Below are 24,817 nucleotides of genomic sequence, written 5' to 3'. Positions count from 1 at the left end.
AATAAATTGGATTTTAAAGTATATTCTCATAGAAATAGATTATATTTAATTGTAATAATATTTTACAATATTAAAGTTTTAACTGTATTTTTTGATTATATAAATGCAGCCTTGGTGAGCATAAGGGACATCTTTAAAATAAAATTAAATTAAATTAAATAAAAATCGACCCTGGGCTTTCATGTAGTAGTTTTTGTCTTCGATAATCATTCAAATTTTGTCCAGAAAAATAAATAAATAAATAAATAAATTGATCATTAAATAAACAAGTCATTATTTAATTATTTTAACTCTAAAAATAATAAATATGACTTTTAGAATTGGCAAAGTAAATAAATAGCAAATAGTACTATTGGTTAGTTTCAGTTAGTTAGTTGATTGGATTATACTTCCAATAAAAATAAAATATATTAAAATATTAAAAGTAGAAATAAAAGTCACAGTGGTTTCTCTCTAAAAAATGTAAAACATTTGGTTGTTGTCAAATCAAAACTGTGAGCATTTATGGGCATATTAGTGCTAAAATTTTTGTATTTTTCTATTGATGTTTTCATTCGTTCATTCAACCTGCCCTGGGATTATATATGAAAATGAGCCACCTTGGCTAAATATGGCACATTTTACATTGATTTATAAATTATTTATATGTACTGTCCCTGATTAAATAAATACATTATTGAATTAATTTTTATTATTTTAGGGTAGAGTTTATGATTTAAATATGATTTAAATTAGTGCTGTCAAATCGATTAATCATGAATAATCACATCCAAAGTAAAAGTTTGTTTACATAATATAAATCATATATTTCTGAAATATTTACATGTATGTGTGTGTGTTTTTATATATACAGATAATATACACAGTACACACACATTTATTATGCAAACACAAACTTTTATTTTGGATGTGATTAATCGCGATTAATTGATTTGACAGCACTAATTAAAAAAATATTTTACTCAAAGCCTAACTCTACCCTAAAAAATGAATATTCATTCAATAATGTATTTATTTAATGAGGGACAACACACATTAAATATAATTATTTTATTAAAATGGCATGTCTTCAGTATGGATTCTGTCTGTAGAATAAAACCAAATTCTATCCAGATGATGAATATGAGCTCGATCCACATCTGTCTTAAGTCTCTTAAGTGTTTAGTGACACAGGACACGTTTAAAACACAGAGAACACAAAACTCCTGTCGTCCGCAGCTACTAGTCTGAAAGCGCCAGCCAACCAGAAGAGACTTTATAGAGTGCAAAACCACTGGCTCCAAGCAATGATCGAGGAACTGCTGTTTCCTGTGGCGTCAGTCGCTTTCAGCTGTATATGAGAAAGATGTTGGGAAGATGTCTGCGGGTTCACACACTGTGACACCCCGTGGGTCTGTCTCCTCTGGGAAACTGTGGTCTCCTGAAGGAAAAAAAGCGTTCTGGTTCCCATGAGGAGCGGCGGGTCCCTGCTGAACGCTGGGCTTGTGGCTGGAGATCAAGTAATGAGACGACTGACACTGAGTTTAAACAGAAGCAGATGGCATTAATAAAGTGCTGTGGGAGTGTGGGAGTGTGTGTGTGTTCACGGCTGTCCTTTTGTGTACAGCCATCTTAAAGACTCGCAAGTGTGTGTGTGTTTAGGGTTATTGTTTAAGGTGTATATTACTGTGTTATTAATATGTTATAATGCATATAATAAATTACAAGTTTAATAGAAAATGATACCAAGGCATCTAGACACAAAGTATGTGTGTGTGTGTGTGTGTGTGTGTGTGTGTGTGTGTGTGTCTGTCTCCATCAAGGTGTTTGTACCTGTGTTATCAGCGGTGATGTTCAGTGGAGTGTTTGTGTGTGTTGTTGAGGTAAATACTCTGCCAGTATGATTGATTTCAGCATTGATGAGCGCAGCATTCACCTGCTCACAGGCAGCAGATACTGATCAGCTTTGAGAGACTCAAACACACCCCCCGTTACTGCAGGATTCACAAAAAAGCCTTAGTTGTACCTTGGACAGAATCAATCTCAGCTTACAGGGAGATTCTGCTGCAGTTGTTTACCTTGGCAAGACTTTGCTTTGCATTTATCCACATGCAAAGGATTGTCACAAGTACACTAACACATAATCAAATGCTTAGGCAATGCATTGCAAGCAGTGCTTTACTCTTTTGGCAATAACATTTTCTCTTTTTCATTTGACAACAAGAACGGCAAGATAAAAACTGACTTTTTTTCTTGCAAATGCGAGCTTATATCTCGCTAAACTGTGACATATAAACTCAATTCTTTTTGAAACAAGAATTGCGAGATGAAAACTTTTTCTTGCATATGCAAGTTTATATCTTGCGATTCTGACTTTATAAATTGTGCGAAATAAAGTCAGAATTGTGAGATAAAAACTTGAAATTCGGACTTTTCTGAAATAAACTTGCAATTGCAACTCGCAATTCTTCTCGCAACAAGAATTGCGGAATAAAAAAAAATTCTCGCAAATGCAAGTTTATATCTTGCAATTCTGACTTTATAAATCACAAAAAAATAAAGTCAGAATTATGAGATAAAAATTCAATTCTTCTCCCCTTTTCTTGCAAATGCGAATTTTGACTTGATAAATTGCGAGAAATAAAGTCAGAACTGCGAGATAAAAACGTCTGACGTTTTTCTCAAAATTTTGATATAAACATACAATTGCGAGATATAAAGTCAAAACTGCGAGACATAAACTTGCAATTGTTCTCACAACAAGAATTGCGGGATAAAAAAATTCTTGCAAATGCAAGTTTATATCTCGCAATTCTGACTTTATAAATTGCGAGAAATAAAGTCAGAATTGAGAGATAAAAACTCAATTCTTCTCGCAACAATAATTGATTGCGAAATAACCTTTTCTTGCAAATGCAAGTTTATATCTTGCAGTTTTGACTTTATAAATTAGAAATTAGAGCTAAAAACTTGAAATTCTGACTTTTTTCTCAAAATTTTGATATAAACATGCAACTGCGAGCTATAAAGTCAAAACTGCGAGACATAAACTTGCAGTTCTTCTCGCAACAAGAACTGTGGGGTAATTTTTTTTTTAATCGAAAATGCAAGTTCATGTCTCGCAATTCTGACTTTATAAATTGCCAGAAATAACCTGTGTTTTACTATGTTAATCAACAAAATCAACAATGTCAATCAAAAAAAAAAAAAAAAAAAAAAAGCATGACATTTCTAATACTTTTTAAAGTGTACTTAAGTGTTTAACAGTCATGAAAGTGTTTCTTTTTAAGTACACTCAAGTGTACTTCATAAATTTTTATGCAGTACTTTTTTTATACTAAAATATACTTTACACTATACGTGCACATTCAATACAATTAAGCACAGTTCTTTTTTCACAAATGTCAGCTAGCTACACATATGTTGTCTAACAAACTTGAACTGGCTAGCTCAGCAAGATTGTCTTCAAACTAATGATCTATGACAGTGGTTGACCTGAAAGAGAACACTGACTGTAGAAGATAGTATACTCTAATGCACACTATAGTGGCCTTTTTTGCCTCCACTGAAAATGCAGACTTGGAATTGCGTTATGAATTGTGTTCTGACACATTTCAGAATGCAACACTAAGAGCACTTACAGTCTGACTGAGCGCTTGATGGATAGCAATGTGAATGATTTGTGAGAGTGTGTGAAGACCTGGCTGAGTATGAAATCAAGAGAGAATTCTGAACTTGCATGTCTAAATTCTCATTTGTCTATGACAAAGTCACATATTCCTGAACTTTTGGTGGCATGATGGAGGTTTGGGTTTTTCATTTCTTAGTGATTCACCATCTCTGTTGAATGGGTTCATGGTGTTCTCTGATACAGTGTAAACGCTAGTGCAGTGATTCTCAACTGGTGAGTCACGACTCAAAAATAGGTTGCAGGTCTCTTCTGACGGAGTCATGCACAGCAGGAGAAAAACCAATGCTAAATCTAAATGCCAGCATGGACAGAAACCATACACAAAACTACACAAATTAAAAGACAATTGGATCCAACACAGTCTAATAACAAATCATTACCATTTTATGTTTTGCCAAATTGGTGGCAAATTTGAATTTGTGCAGTCTCAGTCTTGTTTTACACATTGTACGAATTTGTACAAATATGTAAAATATTTAGGTTTTCTTGTGAGAGAGGGTTGTATGATCCAGGTTTACTTATGAATAGAATAAACATGGTTTGTCCCAGTCAAAATATGTTTTGTGTGTGAGTTTTCCCTTGTGAAAAAAAGTGCACTTAACTGTATTGAATGTACACTAGTAGTGTACTTCAAATCTTCACTATTTATTAAAAAACCCTTGCAACATTAATAATAGTTTTTTTTATTAAATAATAAAAAGTGTACTTAAGTGTAAAACATTTAGTACACTTTCATAAATTTTAAAAAGTGCACTTCATAATAAAATTAATGTCAAATTAAAGGTTTCAAATCCATATTTTGTCATGCTTTAAAGAAGTGTTTGATGTGTACACATTTAAAGTACTTCATTTCAGCTGTAGTGCATTATTCAATATTACGTTTATAGTATATTTTAAATGTACTAAATTGCAACATTCTTACAAATGTGTAATTACATATATATTAAAATTAGGGCTGTCAAAGGATTCATTGCAATTAATCACATCCAAAATAAAAGTTTATGTTTACATACTATAATGTATATTTAATTTATATATATATATATATATATATATATATATATATACACACACACACAAATGAATTAAAAAAAAAAAAAAAAAAAAAAAAAATGCCAAAATGCCAAAAATCATTAGGATATTAAGTAAAGATCATGTTCCATTAAGGTATTTTGTACATTGTACATTTTGAACGGTAAACATTTCAAAACTTAATATTTGATTAGTAATATGCATTGCTGAGAACTTTATTTGGACAATTTTAAAGGCGATTTTTTAAATATTTAGATTTTTTTCCACCCTCAGATTCCAGATTTTCAAATAGTTTTATCTTAGCCAAATATTGTCCAGTCCTAACACGCAATACATCAATGGAAAGCTATTGTTTCTCTTAGATGAAGTATAAATCTTAATTTCAAAATTGACCCTTAAGACTGGTTTTGTGGTCCAGGGTCACATTTCAGAAACAATAGGACTATGGGTAACACTTTATTTTAGTGTCAAAGGTGTCATTGTTATACATGTTACAAGCACTTACTATTATAATAACAATTAATTATGCATAATTACATGAAAGTAAGCACATGTAGTTAATTAATATTACACAGTACTTAAATGTATAATTACACTGTAACAAGGACACCTTAACATAAAGTGTAACCAATCTATGAAATTGCATTTGAATTAGAGCTGTCAAACGATTAATCGCAATTAATCGCATACAAAATAAAAGTCAGAGTTTGCCTAATATATGTGTGTGTAATTATTATGTATATATAAATACAAACACATTCATGTGTATATTTAAGAAATATTTATGTATTATGTATTTATCATAATTTTTTGATAATTTATATTATATATATATATAATATTTTGTACATAAATACATAAATAACATATTTCCCTTAAATATATACATTAATTTGTGTGTATTTATATATACAGTACACAGTACACACACATGTATTAGGCAAACTCAAACTTTTATTTTGTATGTGATTAATCATGATTAATTATTTGACAGATATTAAAAAATGTCCTTTATCAAATATTATGTATGAAATAAGTCCTTCTTAAGTGGGTCCATAAATAAATAAATAATTAAATAAATACAATCTAAAGTCCAAGTAATTACATTTAAAATAACTGTAATAACTACAAGTAATGCATGTATGTAAAATGTTACATTCAGTTTGCACTTGTATTTCCTTAATAAGTATGCTGAAGTGTACTTCTTTTTCACAAGGATTTGGCTGCTATGGAATTGCAGAAATTCCGTAAATGTTTAGAAACCAAAATTGTTATTTTTTTCCAGGAAACATATGTCATGTTTTGCATGTTGTTGGAATATGCTGTTTATGCTAATAAAAATACATTCCAATACTTGATTTTCGTTTTTTTGTTAATGTATGCAGCTATGTCACTAAAGCTATGCTGCTTTAATGTTGAGGCATCCTCCATCAGATCTTCATCCTGTCTTCTTCCCGCTCGCTCTCTCGCTCCGTCATCAGATAGACTCGTCTCGCTCTGTCTCACAGCTCTGTCTCACCTCTGCTGTCTTGGCTCGGGATGGGGCGATTTTTTCCCAAACTACAGGTGTTTTCATTAGGGCTAATGATAGCATGCGACGCCCAGCGCCGTGGTGATCGCTGTTGTTTATTAGTTCTGTGATAAGCATTATAACAAAACACACATGTCACAGCGAGCGTCCCGCGGCCTGCCGGCACTAATGAGATAAATAAATGAATTTAGTACAGCCGCAAATGGCTCCTGAGAGCTAGTTACCCGAGCCGGAGAGGAGAGAGAGATGAGGTGAGCGCTCTCGCGAGGGCCAGGCGACGGCTGATGTACATATGTCCTTGATTACCGCCGGTTCCCCTGCTTTTATTCTAATAAGTGACATTCTTTGTACTCCTGTGGACAGCTAGACAGTCTGACAGTGGATGGGAATAAATATTGCATGTGGCTCACATTAAGCTGTCAGCTGCGGGCCAAGAGAGAGACGGAGAAATTCACGTGACGTTCGGAGCAGCTACACTTTCTCGGCTCTTGTCACAATTGTCACATCTTGATGATCTCTCCCCTCCGTATCCCCCATCTCCTTCTCTCTCTCTCTCTCCCCTTTACCCTCCACCCCCATCCTCTCCTTCACTCTGTCTCTCTCTCTCTCTCTCTCTCTCTCTCTCCGCTGGCAGTCAGTGACATCATGGCTTCTCTCAGTACAGTATTTAGTGCAGCCTCTTGAAGGGTGTGTTTGATTTTATTCTTATTCGCCAATGATTTTTGTCGCAAACTGTGAGCTGCTCTCCAGTGACCGTGAATCACATGCTTGAGGCTGAATGTTACCTGCTATATTTTCATGCCACTGATTTAAAATTTACATGGCAGACATCTTTCTGTTCACTTGTAGTGTAGATAGAAATCTTGTTCATAAAGGAACAGAGCTGGGTAGTAACTGATTACATGGAATCTGGATTACGCAATCAGATTTAAAAAAACTACTTATATTAGATCAAGTCATTTGATTATATTATATTTTAAAATACTAGTTATCAGACTGCAGTTACTTTTTTATTAATTGCACGCTTACATATTATTCACAAAATAGCAATAAATGATTCATAATTTAATGATTATCCCTAATTCTTCTCTTTCATCTTTAAATTTTCTTTTCTAAATTAGCTTGCATACATTCAGAAAGTCTTACAGTTTTGTGGAAATTCACACAAAGATCAGTCACTACCCTGGTATAAAAGTAATGCATTGAAACCGCATTTATTTCATTTAATTTTAATTTCAAGTATAGTTCACTGACATATCGCTCAAGACCTACTGATATAAAAATTATAATTAACCTTTATTTGAAGTACTACTTGTGCACAATGCACATTTCTTAATATCAAGCCTAAGCTGTGTTTTAATATCACTACTGATGAGGATTGTGTGATCTTTGAATAATATTGCTCTTTAAATGTGTAGTATATTTGCAAAAGACCAATTTACTGTTTGCAAACAGTGATGACATTTTTGTGGGCGGAGCCTATCTGGTTGCAGAAAATGACAGTTTTTTAAGTGGCAGTCAATGGAAGCCATGGAATAAAAGAATAAAAAAGGTAAATTTGAGTTCATATTTCAAAATTCCAACTTAATTCTCGCAATTCCGAGATTATATCTCACAATTCTAATAAGAAAAATAAACTCGCCATTCTCTCTTTGTGGAATAAAATAGATTAATGTAAAATGTTACAGCTTTAAATAGTATTTCATGCTGTAACTGTAGAGTTAATATAATATGTCCTCTATGAACTGCATATGTGAATATTATGTAGACCTGTTGTTTAAATCAGATTTATGCTTTAAAAGTAGAGTAATCATAGTCTGTTTAAACGTCTGCGTTTAGCTTCAAATGGCGGTTTTGACGACAGTATTCAATAAAAATGATTTGCATTCCGATTCTGACATCCAAAGGCACAACAATACATTTTATCCCTTATGTGGGTTTTTCCCGTTTCTCTCCACTTGTTACCAGTGTTTTTCTGCTACCACTATGCACGCGCAGCTGCAAGTGACGTAACTGTGACGTCTGTGCTAAAGTGGATCTATAGACCAATTTCGAGTAATCAAATATAACCTCAGTATGTCTTTAGTTGGACTTCAGCACTACTTCCGCACAATTAAAGTGCATTAAGTACAAAATTTTGTTTCAATTTAGCAGACTTTTTTTTTTTTTTATTTAGAAAATAACCGTTCCACTATATAATAATCGTTTCACTAGATAAGGCGTTTCTTCATTGGCTGGGATCGTTTAGAGCCCTTTGAAGCTGCATTGAAACTACATTTTGGAAGTTCAAACTTGCAGGCACCACAGAAGTCCACCATCCACCTTATTTTTCAATGAGGAAGTAAGCTGTTTTCTGGTAATGTGTTAGACGTCCCGTTTATAATCCACCACAGGGAAATAACGAGAAGAATATCAAAGTGCAGTAAACATTAAAACAGTTTGCACTACAAACCAGTGTGTTCATAATTAAGATAATACATTAAAATAAGATAAGACACAGCAGTCTGTAATATCAAGCAGCAAAACAAGCTTTTTGTGCAGCTAAAAATAGCTGGAAGTGGATAAGACCAGAAGCCAGACAAAAAAAATTACAAATGGCTGCACCCACTCTTATGGGAAAAATAAGGTGGATATGGAATCCTGAAATGTTTTCCTCAAAAAATATAATTTCTTTGCGACTGAAGAAAGAAAGACATGGACACCGGATGACAAGGGGGTGAGTACATTATCTGTAAATTTTTGTTATGAAAGTGAACTTCTCCTTTAAGTAATAAATGTTTTGCCTTATCATATGCCACATTTTACATATGCGAAGAGACACTTATTGAAACTCAAATTTTAACTCATTCAGTGTCCTGTGTCATGCATGACCAGCAACTCTGTGTTCATCACTGAACCTCAGCAATGATGACCACCTCTGAAAGAGAGAGAGTGAGAGAGAGGAAAGCAGGCAGTAAGAGAGAAGGACATTCAGAGTGGAGGAGCACATCTGCAGTTCCTCTAGTGTGTGTGTGTGTGTGTGTCCACGGGGTGCAGTCAGCGTCTGCGTTTGTGTCCTTCCAGTTGTTCACTGCTGCGAGGATGAAAAACATCCCGCTGTGATCTCCAACCCACTCTCACTCCTCCATCAGCTCATCCCTCTTTCCTTCATCTCTCCACACACACACACACAGATCTGACATACTGAAGAACAGAAAAAAAGACATTTAAACAGGAAAAGATGGTACTAAAGTTTTGTTGATCATGTCATGAATGACATTTTTCATACATAACAGGGAAAATAAATACATATACTAATGCTAATGCTAACACTAATACTAATAAGTAATGAATGAATGTGTCATAAATCTATTTTTTCTCAACACATTTATTAATAGTAATAGTACAAACAGGAAGAGAAATCATTGGGAGAACTGAATGGGAATTGGTTAGTACTAACAACTAGTCCACCACTCCAGATTCCCTGTATATTCCATGCATATATTTCTATTTATATTAATACTAATTGTACTATTTTAACTGAGTCATTATTAGAAATAAACACATACACAAGTCCAAAATGTCATAATATTCAGTTAATGCAAGTTACTGTAAGTGCATCACACAGACGAGATAAGCACAAATGGACTTCTATTGTTTTTATACTGTACAAACTGTATTTTAGTCCTCACAGGAAACTGTGTGCATTTTTACTTTCTCAAAAAACTCATTCTGTATGATTTAAAAGCCTTTTGAATCATGGGGACACTCAGAATGTCCTCATAATTCACCTCCTCCTTGTAATACCTATGTAATACCCATGTCATTATACATATTTGTGTCCTGATATGTCACAAACACACACATGCACATGTCTTAGCGATGGCATTGCATAGACATCCACTAATTATCTATCAGGTTAATGACATTTCCCATCAGCTAACCCAACCACTACCCCTAAACTTACATCAAAACATTTTTAAGCCTTTTCAACTAGTGAGGACCAGTAAAATGTCCTCACTAGTCGCTTGTCGTATTATTTACTATATAAGTGCATACATTTGACCCTCATAAGTGTATTTAAACAAGTACACACCTTTAGACATTACATGTACAAAGACAGATATTATATTCCGCCCAAATACTGGGAGAGACTTCCTGACTCGCTCTGCCAGTACAGCCGAAGTGCTAAACCTCTTTATCTGTCCGCCTTAATGACTGTCTCTCTCTCTCTTTCTCTTCTCCAGCACTAAAAGCCTGATATACAGTTTAAACCACCTCTAAATACAGACACACTCCCAAGGAAAAGTCCATTCCTTTCCTTTCCTTTCCTTTCCTTTCCTTTCCTTTCCTTTCCTTTCCTTTCCTTTCCTTTCCTTTCCTTTCCTCGTCTCTTCTTCATAGACATTTAAGGAGATCAAAGCTTAAGCCCAAGCCCAAGGCATGCACCCCGTTTAGATCGTAAATGTGGATCTTTCATCCTGTATTTCTCCATTAAATCTGTTCGGTGATGGCAGTGACCACCTGACACCTGAGCTGTTCGTATACACTCATCTGTAGAGAGAACATACATCCCAAATGAAATATTAAATGTACATCACACGTGAATGTAGGTCATGGTTAATTGATTTATTACATCGACATGTTTATGGTTTCTGTTAATGTCAAACAATTTTACTAAAAGCACATGCAAGCAGTGCAGCTGAACGCTAACCGGCGTGTGATGAAAACCTTCATCGGCAGAACGGCCCGTTAGAGCTCGTCAGCACTGAGTGATTAGCTGAAATAATGTCTCTGTCAGCCTTAATCACATTAAAACGTGGTTAACATTTAATTTTTCTCTCTTCATATGCAAAAATTTCCACTAGATTTGCAGTGAAGGCCATTGAAATTCCATTATAAAAAGAATAAAAATTTCAGGCATCATTTATTCAGAGAGAAAGAGTGGAAGTGGATGAAGAAAGTGCTGAATCTTTCTATTAGCACAGGGCTGAGAAATGATCTTCAGCAGTACGGGATGAGAGGGCTGAGACCGGACGCCCCGAACACACATTCACCCAAACACTGACCCCATCATCGCTGACCCCGCTGACTGTGATTTACATGCGTTTGCTTTTGATTGTATAGCCGTAGTAAGATATATAGGGTTATAATGATGCTCTCACTTACACTTGCATCAATATGTCATGTAAATGCAGGGATCCCAAAAAATATTTGTAAATAGCAAACTATGACAACCATGTAATTTTTAGTGGATGTATGAAGTCAGCTCTCCTCAATTTATCATTAAACATGCAGTGACAGTGTTTCAGGTGTTACACGATGGCATATTGGTGCCTGTATATTATAGCTTATAACTATTTATTCTATTTAGTTTAGTACCAAAATATGCTTTGGATTTTGTACTGATAACCACCAAGCAGGTGATAAAACAGAAAACCACATGATGAATTATTGCAAGTTCATAAGTTGTCTGTTTATAAAAAAATGGTTAATACTATTATATACAGTTCACAGGGACAAACAGTCAAAGACAAAACATGGTAAAATCATGGTAACACACGACACTAATGCAATAAACATTCACTAAATAACAGAAAATGTATCAAAAACACCCAAATGTACATTTATGTATAATTTAAATAATACATAATCATATGTGATTATGTTTTAGGGGTTTCTGGGGTTGATCTTTACAGTTTTACAGTACATTATATTTAGTAATTCCTTGTTTTTACTTGCAAAAAATTACAAATAAATAAATACATTTGACAGTGTTCTCCTGTAAAATTACATATAATGTGATGTTAAACCATTTGCAATTTTTCACCATAAACAAATTAGCATTTTTTTTTTAAATGTAGCAATTTATAGTAATTTTCTGTGATAACTAACTAAATAAAAATAACCTATAAAATTCAGTTCAGAGTGTGCTTTTTAAAATTGTTCACACTTGATATTTTTCTTAAGTGACATTCATGCATTGTTGCTTATTGCTTTCACAAAGAACAGGTAAATATCCCTAACAAAATGTACAATTTTTCATAATGCAACCTATTCATCAACATTTTGACCATGTTTTCTGTTTCCTCTCTCATAATGTCTTGTATTGACATCAATGTTACACCTTTTCAATGGAAATTAACTGTTTTTACAGTACATTCTCTGCTAACTCATTGTTTTTCCTTAAAAAACATAAATTTGGCAGTGTTTTATTGTAAAATTACACATAATGTGATGTTAAACCATTTGCATTTTATAGTAATTTTATGTAATAACTAAACAAATAAAAAAATATCCTAATAAAAATCAAATTTCTTTTTGTGTGCTTTTAATAATTATTCACACTTTGATATTTTTCTTATCTAAGTGACATTTATACATTGTTGCATATTGCTTTGACAAAGAACAGTTAGAAATCCTTCTTAAAATTCCTGTTTTTCACAATGCAACACATTCACCAACATTTTGACCATGTTTTCTGTTTTTTTTGTCTCGTAATGTCATGTATTGACATCAATTTTACACCTCTTCAGCAGAAATGAACTGACAAAATATGACTTATTCAAGAGCAATTATTCTATGCTGTAACAACAGTCCTTTTTCAAAATAACAAATCTGTAAAACGACTAAAAAGAAATTTGTTTGATGTTTCGTCACCATTTGTCAAGCTGTTTGTTCGGGGGCAAATAATTGGGTAGACTTGCGCTATCCCCGTGTCATAAAGTTGCTCAAATTGGTGGTGAAAGTGGTGTTGACAGCGTATCAGATTCTTTAATTGACAGTGGTGTGTGTGGGGCGTCGCGGTGAGAGCGTGTGTGTTTTGCTCTTCTCTTTCCATGTGTGTGTGCGCGTCTGGGCCCGTGTCACTCAGTGCCAGGACCTCGAGACCTCCGCGCTCATTTAGCGCTAACATTATGAAAATCATCCCTCAGCCCTAAAGCGAGAGATCTTTGTTACGACTCGCGGCTCTGTCAAGCCTTCACCAATTACACTCGCAGGTACAATGGTCTATTGAGCGGAGCGCAGCCCTTGACTGGCGCGGCGACAGTGATTTGTGAATCGTTACTGCGTCGCCGGAGGAGAGCTCCGTACCTGAGGAATGCAAATAATGTGCCGCGAAACCAAACTACAGCTACTATTACCGCAGATTGGATTTTTCTTCCTTTCTTCGCCTCTCACGAGTGTGAAGTTTTCAACTAAATGTAAATTTCTCTCCATCAGAAGTGGCCACTAGCTCCGAATGATGGCTTTGACTCTCAGCTCGGGCTGAAGTGCCTCTGGTGGAAGTGCGGTATATAAAAAAACAGCGGATTTGGGCCTACTGTAGCATTACTTTGGAATGACAACACGTACTGATTGCATGTTCTCGGAAGGATGTGCGGTCCACCTGGAGGAGACTTCTTTATACGGCAAATGCAACCGAGCTGAATTTTAACGTCTTATTTAATCAATCCACCACATTCAATCTGACATACACTCGATACACAGATGGAAATCGCTCTGGTTCAGTGGTGTGAGCAGACGATGGTCTGCTAAGAGCAGCCTAGTTGATGGGAATAGTTGAGATAAAAATGAAAATTGTGCCATTTTCTCATCCTCACGTCTTTTCAAATCGCTCTTCTGTGGAATAGAAAAGAAGCAGTTTAGCAGAATGTTCACGCTGCTGTTTTCCATTAAATAAAAGCATACAGTACTGACAAGGAAAAACCCAAATATCAAATAAATGAGCTCATATCATTCATATACCAAATTCCAAGCCTTATATGCCTGGGTTTCCATCCAAACTTGTGAATTAACTTGGAATATCACATAAAATATTTGCAAATAAGCACCATTTCTATCCAGTGAGTCAAAATGGTCACTTCTTGACAGCCAATAAATATCACTAGGAAAAGTAGTAGAAGCCACTGAATATAAAAACTTCCATACATAATAAATTACTTGTGTGAGTGAGGAGAGTAAAAACTTGGCATTTCCATCACACGTTTCTTTTGTGACACTTCAAAATAAAACAGGGTGATGGAAACATAGCTATTGTTTGTCACGTCTTGTATCTAATCCTGATGCATCAAGTTTGGATAGCAATATGTTTAAATCGAATCTGAGGAGATTATCAATTAATAAAGACTTTTTTTTATGAGCTTGTTGAGCAGAGATTATCAGTAAATAACATCTTAAATGTTGGTCTGTCCCTCACACAAATCTTACGTATGCCTTAGGAAAATTTGTGATACAGTGCATGAGTCATATGGACTACTTTCATAACTTTTATAGTGATTTGTCTTTAGGTACTTGATAGCTCCTGGGCTCTATACGATTTTATAGTATGAAAAAGAGCAGCGTGAACATTCTTCCAGCTATTTATTTTTAGGTTTCTATGGCTCATTTGATATAGAAGAATATGGAGCTCATATTCCAAGAGGAAAAAAACACCTCTGTCTTTTTTCCCACTCCAAGAGGCTCAAACTAAGCAAAAATATATATATATAAATATTTATTTTGGTGCAGCTGCTTAGTTTTATGCTTAAGGCTATAGTTGTTGGAGGCAAAACAAATAATGCAGTGCAATACAATGATGTTTGAGAGACGAACAAATAAATGTTCCTCCAAAGCCTGATGGATCATATTTAATACATTTTAATGGGATTTTTAAAAAAAATTTATTTGATTTACTCCATTAAGGGTTCACCTCAAAATATTACTAACATTAAACATTATTTGGTTACACTTTATATTTAAGGACCAGTTCTCACTGCTAATTAGTTGCTTATTAGCATGCATATTACTAGCATTTTGGCTGTTTATTAATACTTATTAGGCATATATTAATATGCCTAATGATCCCTAACCCGACCTAATACCTAAACTTAACAGCTACTAGCATTAATAAGCAGCAAATCAGGATTTAATTCAGGCAAAAGTCACAGGTGATAGTGAATATGTGTTACCCATTATCTTAATGTTTAGCATAGGCGGAGCGTGTGTAAGGCTGGGACCTGGGGCAAAAATGCCACTAAATTGGACAAAAATGCCACTGCATGAACAAATTAAATCTATTAAGTCTGTTCCTAACGAAGTGAAAATAAATAGGAAGTGTCGATTGCGCCATTAAATTACGTTATGCTCATGTTGCACAGTAATTCCTTTTAGGCGTTTTTACAGTGTTGCGCATTATAACCAGTCACACACGACTCTGTTGAGCTTAGGAATGCAATGGCCAATCAGAAGCGTTCAGATGAGTGAAACGCTGAAACTCAGCTTTGCTAAACGTGTGGTACTGCTGAATTCTCTCATCATAAACAACAAATCGCGGATGTAACGTACAATGTAATTAATGAGACATTCATTTCACAGACAGCTTTAGTGATTATAACGATAAATAATTTTTTTTGAGAGTGCTTAAACTTGCCATAGATCAAAGTTAGTGATAATGTCGCTTTCTGTATATAATTTATTCGCTGTTTGAATAACCATGTGAATGAAACGTTATAATTATACATTTCTAATGTATTTTATTAAATTGTAATCACATTAAATTCAGTCCCATTAAAAATATTTTATTAGCCCACATGACACCCATGTCTGGTTCTTACCTAAAAAGACGAGTTTATGATGCCTTACCCTGGAATTGGTTCACCGCCTGTGATGTTTACTTTATAAAGATTTCACAGCAACCTGAAGAGGGTCGTAGACTGATGCCAAAAGGCATTTTACTTGATTACTTTTTAAATCATAAAACAGACGAGATAAGGCATGTAGTAGATCGTGTACAACAGGTTTCATATTGGTCATGTTGATAATGTAGAGGCCTTAGAAATGTGTGTATCAAATCAGATACTTTATAGTGTAAAGCTGAATTATTCCTGTAACTGGTACTTCTAAGAAGCAGTTTAGTGTTGTACTGAATCTCTTAAAATGATGTCAGGATCAGTGTGCAGCAGTCTGTCATAAACCAGGTTTGGTTCTTTGAAGGAAGTCCAGAACTTCTTCTGAACGCATATGGATGCAATCTTATCATTTCCCCTTAAACACACACACACATTGTTCTGACCATTTTCAAAAGGTGCTCCCGATTTATCCCGTCGGGTCAGGTGTCCCACTGCGTGTTAAAAGCAGAGACATCTATTTAAAAGGATTGTTGAGTATGTGATTGACAAAGAAGGTCTTGACTGAATGTTCTTTCTCTGAGAATGGCTGTTTTTCATTTTATGCATGTGGCCCAAAGATTCACTGTAAACATGCTATAACATTTTGTACTACAGACATCATGCAATGCAATCTGATCTTTTGCACAGACATATTTCAGCTGAGTCTAGTCTATAAACACTATTTTCTTTATGGTTTAAGGAAGTAATACAGTTCTGATAACTGCAGTGTAAGAAAACCGTCGCTTGTGATTAAAAAACACCCCCTGTCTGTCAGTAACTCTGCCTGCAGGCCATAGCGGAGATGAGCTGGCAGAAGTTCGGACCGGCCGACCGGGTCACGGCACCAGCAGACGGAGCGCGGAGGAGCTCGGGAGGATGTCGGCAGACGTGAAGAGCGAGGAGCAGCCATCCCTGAGGTTAATTAGCATTCTCTTTCCCTTCACTTTATTATCAGCTGTGTCCTCCACACACCCGTTTAATTGCGTGAGCTGATCGAATAATAAATGGCAGAGTAATTACCATTCTAAAGGAGAGATCCCTCTCTCTCTCTCTCCAGCGCACAACTCAGTCAAAAGAGATTTTTATTCTAAATTAAGTTTTTAACTGTCATCTGTCATCTTAGGTATAATTATAACTTAGACATTTCGGGTTCATTGTTCTCGCACTGTGAAATTCTCGACGGAGAAAAGACATTGTGACAGCGGATTTTTAGGCGCATGGAAAATGATGTTTAGGAGGAATTCTCAATGCCTCTAAATGAGAAAGCAAATATGCTAATTAATCAAACTCTCTCACAGGGCAATAACGCAGTTGAAATCCTGCTCTTATTTTAATATATTTAATCAGTCTCTGGATGAGGTAATGCCGGCTGTCTTTGCTGGAGGACTTCATTGTGTGAGTGCTTTTCTTTTCACATGTAAGCACTTTGGCTCTGTGGACATTTAGAAAATAAATCAAAACACAGTTTTCACATTTTCACTCATTTATCAACTGTAATTTCAATCACATTGAAAAATCACCCTTTATTTTGGGGTGGAAATAACATATTAACCTTTAGAATTTCGGAACTCTTCCTGAGGCTAATTTCAAAAATAGAATCTTTGAAATTAATTGCGTACAATTAAATATATATATATATATATATATATATATATATATATATATATATATAATTATTATTATTATTATTTATTTATTTATTTATTTATTTTCAAAATTGCATTAATATTGACAGAATTACAATTAGATTGGAAATGATTCAAAAATAATATGTTAGTGAAAACATAACAAAATAATATGTAATAATACATTTAATTAATATTTAAATACATTTCCTTTGTTTTTATTCACACCAGGGTTATTATTGCTATTGTTATTAACTAAAATATTTAAACAGTTTGTTAATTAAAATAAAGTATTAATATATTATATAATATTAAATATAAACAATGAAAGTAAATAAAAACAAGAAATTATATTTGTTTAAATAACTGAACAAAGTTTAACTTGAACAACTAAAATTAATAACTGGAAATATATATATAGCTTTTATTTAGGTTTAAATATTTATATATAAACCTAAATACTAATAGCTTAAAAGAATAAAAGCAAACAAACAAACAAACAAATTTACCAAAAGCACATAACAAAATTACTGAAAAAAAAAAAACTAAAATTGGAATTAGATTTAAAAAACAGTAATAGCTTATTCAAAATATCAAAAAATATGCTGTAAAAGTGGTATTTTTACCTGATTTAACCTGATTTAAAATAAATTTTATTGATTAAATTAATAAAATAACTGTAAGTTAAATAGCATACGTTGAAGCGCTACAATTAATAAATAAAAACAAAATAAAATAAAATAAATGAGTGAATGAATTAATAAATAAATAAATAAATACATAAATAAATAGATTTAACCTAAATAGTAATATTTTAAATAAATAAATAAAAGTACATAACAAAAATATTAAATTAAACAAAAATTAAAATGATACATAAAAATATAAAAATAATGGGTAATTCAAAACAGTACACTGTAACTACACTGTAAAAGTGATATTTCTACCTGATTTAAAATGAATTTTGTTGATATATGGTTCAGTAATATTTTGGACTTTCAATTACAGTTTATTTAAATATTATAATGGTTTACATTTTTTATTTATCTATCTTAATTTTTTTTTTATGAAGGATTGTCATAGTTTAAGACTAAAAGTTTGGGTCTGGGGCAAAAACAATCAAATCTAAAGTTTATCCAGTACCATATAGTCAGTTTTACGCTTTCTGAAATGATCAATGTCCACTTAAATGGACAAGTGGCCTCTCTACCCATAATGCTCCAATGTGTTTGGTTTAACCAGGTGTGTCTGTACGAGAAGCATCCAGGTGAGTCATCTTCTAGTCTACCTGCTCCTGCTGTTCCGAGCCGCAGGCACCTGGCCAGATATCACCGGCCTCCACCCCGGTCAAGCCACCATCCCACAGCACGGAGAACTTCAATTACAGCGGGATTCTCGGAGCAGAGAGCGAGGGGGTCGCATTGATTGAGGAGGGCAACAATTGATTTTGTCCATTACGTGGTGAGAATGTTTCCATCCTGCGCAGATCAGGCTGCCCTCCTCCTGTGGGTGGAGATAAGAGCCCGCTGCATTGTGGCTGCCTAATCTGTGTGACGGCGCTTGTCTGTGCTGAAATTGATGTGGCTTTTCATGCGGCCGCGTGTGGGTCTGCGTGGGGGGGGGGTCTGTTCCTCCGCACCCCCGTCTCAGATCCACTCAGTGCGCCGAGTGCCGCTCACATCAGCAAACATGAGGGGATTTGCATCGATACAGATATTTGCCTTGCGTTTGTTCCACGGGATGTTTCTAAAGAGAATAAAGGCGTTTGTAATGATTTCTGCGACTTGTTGAATTCCTGAGCCTTGTATTGTCCTTACAGTCGGATGTGGGTCAGAAGAGGGTCATAAGTATTAATACAAAGGATTTAAACTGTGTTAATCTGTAAATAGGAGTTTAATAGAGAATATTTATTCAGGATTTTAACAACAATAATGCATTTAAATGCGGCCACAAACACAAAAATGTAAACCTTTTCTTTATATATCTCCCAGCTCTTTTGTAAACAATTCATTTTTGCCTTTCCTTTTCTGCGGATGTCCCTTATGCTATGTGGGTTTTGGACAATCTTAAGAAAGACAAATGAAGTGTTTATTTGCAAAAACTGAAACTCCGTTTTAAACATTTTTCAAAAATCATGTTTTTCATTGTGCATTCAAATTAATCTCAGTCAGTTGGGCTATTTTGATTAAGTAAATAAACTATATATATATATATATATATATATATATATATACAGCTAACTAACAATAAAAACACAACAAAAACAATAACATCATTAAAAAAAACAATTTTTGATATTTTTTTTTTATCTGTTTTTTGCAAATAAACTCTTCAAATAATTATTTAGACAATATTTTAGCATCACCTTCAGGACTGACTCACAACCCAATTATTTCCCAAAGGAATATATAATAATATTTGTTTAATTTTAAGAGGAACAGCTGGATCCTGATGAAAGTTTGAGATGACTGTTTTTTTATTTACTTATTTTCTTTAATTTAATACAACTCATTAAAATGTTTACTTGTAATTAATAATTATGTAATTCTAAATCATTCCGTTTTCAAGGTTTAAATTAGATTCTGAATCCCAGACTTTCAGTGCGGCCTCAGACTTTTGGAGTCGCCTGTGCATCGCATTTCGTAAGTAAAATGGGCTGTGAATGGCATTTCATGTTCACTTTAAAGCCGAACAACAGCAACAAGAAAGTGAGCTCATTAGGCAAAGCCGGGCCGGGCGCATAACTGATTACAGGCAGCCTTGCTTCTGAACGAAAGGCACTTAGTCAGGTAAGCACCAGTGAGTAGCTATATTAACCCAATACATCTTACACTGTAAAAACTGCAGTCTGTAACGCTGCCCTGCTAAGCCCTGTAACATGCTTTATTAGGCACCCTTGAGGTGAATGTTATCTATCAGCCTGCTCTGCATCAAGACCCCCCACCCCTTCCCAGAATGCCCCACACGGAGAACATCGCACGCTCATCTGTTCCTCTCTAACCAGACAAACCCTGATGCTGATTAATGGTAGCCAAACTTACAGGCACTCTGTCAGAGATGTTACACAGGGAAGGTAATGTATGGGAGCCATTAAATACACATCATTTTCCTGGCATGAAATATGTTGACCCCGATCTTATTACACACATAATTAAAAGCGCTCAACAGTTCTGCGGCCGTGCGCGGTAGAGCAGGGTTGCTCACCGACAGCCGCAAGTCAAATTGATGCTTCGCCGGAACGTCATTTATTTTATTCATCTGTCAAAGCTTCGTTCCCGAGCCTGTGCATATAAATTGTTTTTTATTAGAGAGTCTGATTCACAAAACTTGATTTCATTGAGACAGATGTATCTCGTAATTGCTGCTTTTGTAACGAAAGCGGCCATTTCTTCAGTTGTTTACATGCGGGTATTTCATAAATCGTACCAATATGTTACGATTTTGTAAACAAAAACTTTGTACAGGAACACGCTGTGTGGTTCACTACCGTCAAAACATCTGCGTAGCAGTCAAAGGCTCTTAAAATACAGACTGATGCCTTAGGAGAGTGTTTTAATTTCCCCAACCAACTTTTTATTCTCGCGTTCTTTAGAAAACCAGCTATGCCCTTAAGATCCCTAAAACCAATATACCAATGTGAAGAGCCTATAAAGTAAGATTAAGAACATTTTAAACCTCAAAAAACAATATAGCAACTCAAGAACCAAATACAGACAACAAACGTGATTATATAAAAGAGCTACAAATGCAAGAACCTTCCCATGATTGGATTTCCATCCAGATTTTGGGATAATAAAGAGGTATACGCTCTGACTGGATGGAATGTGTAAAACAAACCTCTTTGTTTAGATTTTCTAAAAGTCATTGGGGTCAATTGTTGTGTCATTGAGACATTTTATGTTCCACAGAAGTAAAAGGTTTGGACCAACATGAGAGTGAGTGAATTTGGACAAATCCCTTTTATAAAGCAATAAAGACTTCATCCATATAATTTATAAAACCACTGATGGTGGTCCGACTAGTGCAGACGATGCGCAACACACCTCAAGAACTCTACCGTCAGATGCTCAGTGAAGGTCAGACATTTATTTGATGTGTCGCAGCCTTAAAAAGCATGCTAAAAACTGCAGCATCATTTGTTAATGTGCCTCATGTGGCAAGGAGAGTGACACAGCAATCTCTTACCAGCTGGCTTAAGCTTCTCCCCATTACGGCACCCCTGCAATCACCCCTCTAAACCCCAAAGTATATCTCAGATCTGACACAAAAGCTTAGTGTATGCATATAGTCGAATGCATAGCCTTTCAAAGTACACTTCATTTGATAGTGTACGTGAATATGGATGTTTGACACAAGCACTAGAAAGTTTCATCCTTGTCCAGTGTCTGCACTATTTCTCTAAAGGAGTTATGACAAACACAAAAAAGTGAAAATTAAAAATACCTCACTCTCATATCAGCCCGATAGAGCAGGGGTGGCCAACTTCGGTCCTGGAGATCCAAAACAGTGTTGCCAAGTCCTGTGGAACTGGGCTGCTTTAACACTGTTGCCGCAGTTTGTTTTTCACTGCCAAAAAACGCCTATTTTACCCCCCAGAATTTTTACTAGGGGATCCTGGACCAAAACGCTATTGAGATTTGAATGGGAATTGGATGGGTTTTATTGTGAAAACCTAGCAACACTGATCCATAGCTCTGCAGAGCTTATTCCAACCTTGATAAAAACTCACCTGCTTGTAGCTTTCTAATGGTTTCTGGACCCCCCTCGGTGTTCTGGGGTGTTTACATCGGGCCCCCTTTTTGATCAGGACCCTTGGAATCGTCCTAACCTTACCCGCATTATGACACTCCTGCAATCACCTCTCTAAAACCCAAAGTATACCTCAGATCTGACATAAAAGCTTAGTGTATGCATACAGTCGAACACATAGCCTTTCAAAGTATACTTCATTTAATGTTTGACACACACGCACTAGAAAGTTTCATCCTTGTCCAGTGTCCAACGTGCGTTTTTTCTCTCCAGAAGTTATGACATATAAAAATGTTTTGTACTCATTAGAGTAGAGTAACTCTCTCACACATTAAGCATCACCTGCAGTTGTTTGCTGTTGTTCCATTTCATATATATATTTTTTTTCAAATGTGGAACAACAGTCCAGGTCATTGTTGCCACCTTGTGGACCAACTTATTAGTTCAAAAAGTTGCACATGCGACCTGAGCGCACACTGCATACATGGTTAGAAAAATATGAGTGTGCATACTATGCTGATGATTAAATTTGCGTCACATGCACTGTGCCGTAGCATATGTATAAAAACAGATGTATACTTGTCAGGCTTAAAACTCATTCCCACCCGGGTTATGGCACCATTCCAACCAGGCTCACTCTAAAACTCCTTTTCCACCTGCATGAACCGGGTGCCAGTTCAGTGCTATTGCCGGTTTGGAGTTGGTTCGACTGGCAAGCCTTCTGAGAACCAGTTTTCCTTTCCAAGTGCTAGAAGACCACAGAGCCAGGTCTTACGTCACTGAATACATCTCATCTTTTCCAGCAATGCTAGCATGGCAGCAGCAAACACAAACACATCAGGCTTGCTCAAGATACATCAGTGCCACACAGACCAACCAGCGCACTACACCAAAGCACCATGAGAGCAATTGAAGAGCAGACGACTCTTTAAGCTTTTGAATTGTTCCTGCTGTACTTTGTCTGCGCAGTGCCGACACATCCCGAACAGACCTTATATCAACAATGGCAGACATTGCGTTGCTATTAATGTTCATAGCTTTGGCATCGGCATCCAAACATGACGAATCCAACATGCTTGTGTTTAGCTGCTATTTTAAGAAGGATGGTCAAAAGTTACTGTTCATCTTGTTGGTCAGGGTAACCTTCCACCCAGCCCTTGACACAAGCAGTTCTTACCTCTAGACCAGCAATGTTTTGGTGCTACTTACGTACAACTTCTCCTGGTTCTGAGCTGGTGCTTTGGTTGTAGAAAGATGAAGAACCGATTTGAAACTAGGCTCTGGCTCTGAACTAGCACTCAAACTCCCTTGGTGGAAATAAAAATAAGGGCTTGAACTGATGGTGGTTGGCGCTTGAGGTGGTCACACTTACAAAGATGCTAAAGACCGACCCTTTATGACAGGGGTGTTCAATCCTGCTCCTGGTGGAACAATTTCCTGAGTTTAGCTCAGGGATGTCCAGTCCTGGTCCTGAAGGGCCCTGCAGAGTTTAGCTTCAACTTATCCTAATAAACCTGCCTGGACATTTCTAGTAATTCACTTTGATTGTCTTAGTTCAGGTGTGTTCAATTAGGGTTGTTCCTGCAGGTTTCAGCTCCAACCCCAATTAAACACACCTGAACCAGTTAATCTAGGTCTTCAGGGTTACTTGATCTTGATCAGGTTGGAACTGAAGTTTGCAGGAAGGTAGCTCTGCAGGAGCAGAGCTGAAGACCCCTGGTCTAAACTAAAGTTGGCCTTCCTGGAGCAGGATTGGACATCCCTGTACTGGCTATAGCAGTTGCTATTGTGCCTCTTGAGGATAAGCGAGTGGGGTTTACCTGCACAGCTATCTTATATACCAGCCGATATATTAACAACACTCACATTTTCTTCAGAAAATTAAAAATATCTCACTCTCGTAACAGCCCGATGTGCTGAACTTAGGTCAGGGGTCATCGGATCCGGTCCTGGAGGGCCGGTGTCCCTGCAGAGTTTAGCTCCAACCCTAATCAAACACACCTGAACCAGCTAATCAAGGTCTTACTAGGTATACTTGAAACTTCAAGGCAGGTCAAGTCAAGTCAAGTCACCTTTATTTATATACCGCCTTTAACAATACAGAATTGTGACAAGGCGGCTGTACAGTATTAAATAGGAAACAGTACATCAACAATGCCAAAGGCAACATTAAACACTCACATTATAGGTAAAGGTAGTTAATCAAAAACAATAAAATAAAATGCAATATTGTGTTAAGAGAAAGTGTCCCCAACTAAGCAAGCCAGAGGCGACAGCGGCAAGGAACCAAAACTCCATCAGTGACAAATGGAGAAAAAAACCTTGGGAGAAACCAGGCTCAGTCGGGGGGCCAGTTCTCCTCTGGCCAAAGTTCCCGTGGTCTTGTGCCGACAGCCGTCTAGGTGATGTGGTCTTTAATGTGGATCCGTCTCTGGGGCTCATCTAGTTGATGTGGACTCCGCTGACATTCAGGGCTGTAGAGGTCGTCTCTAGGTGCTGATCCACCGTCTGGGCTGGGTTCGGACTGGATCCGGGGGACTGCAGTGACCATCTGATCTGGATACGGACTGGATCTGGTGGT

Source organism: Labeo rohita, chromosome 9 (assembly GCF_022985175.1).
Source record: "Labeo rohita strain BAU-BD-2019 chromosome 9, IGBB_LRoh.1.0, whole genome shotgun sequence".
NCBI lineage: Eukaryota > Metazoa > Chordata > Actinopteri > Cypriniformes > Cyprinidae > Labeo > Labeo rohita.
This window is presented reverse-complemented; position numbering follows the sequence as displayed.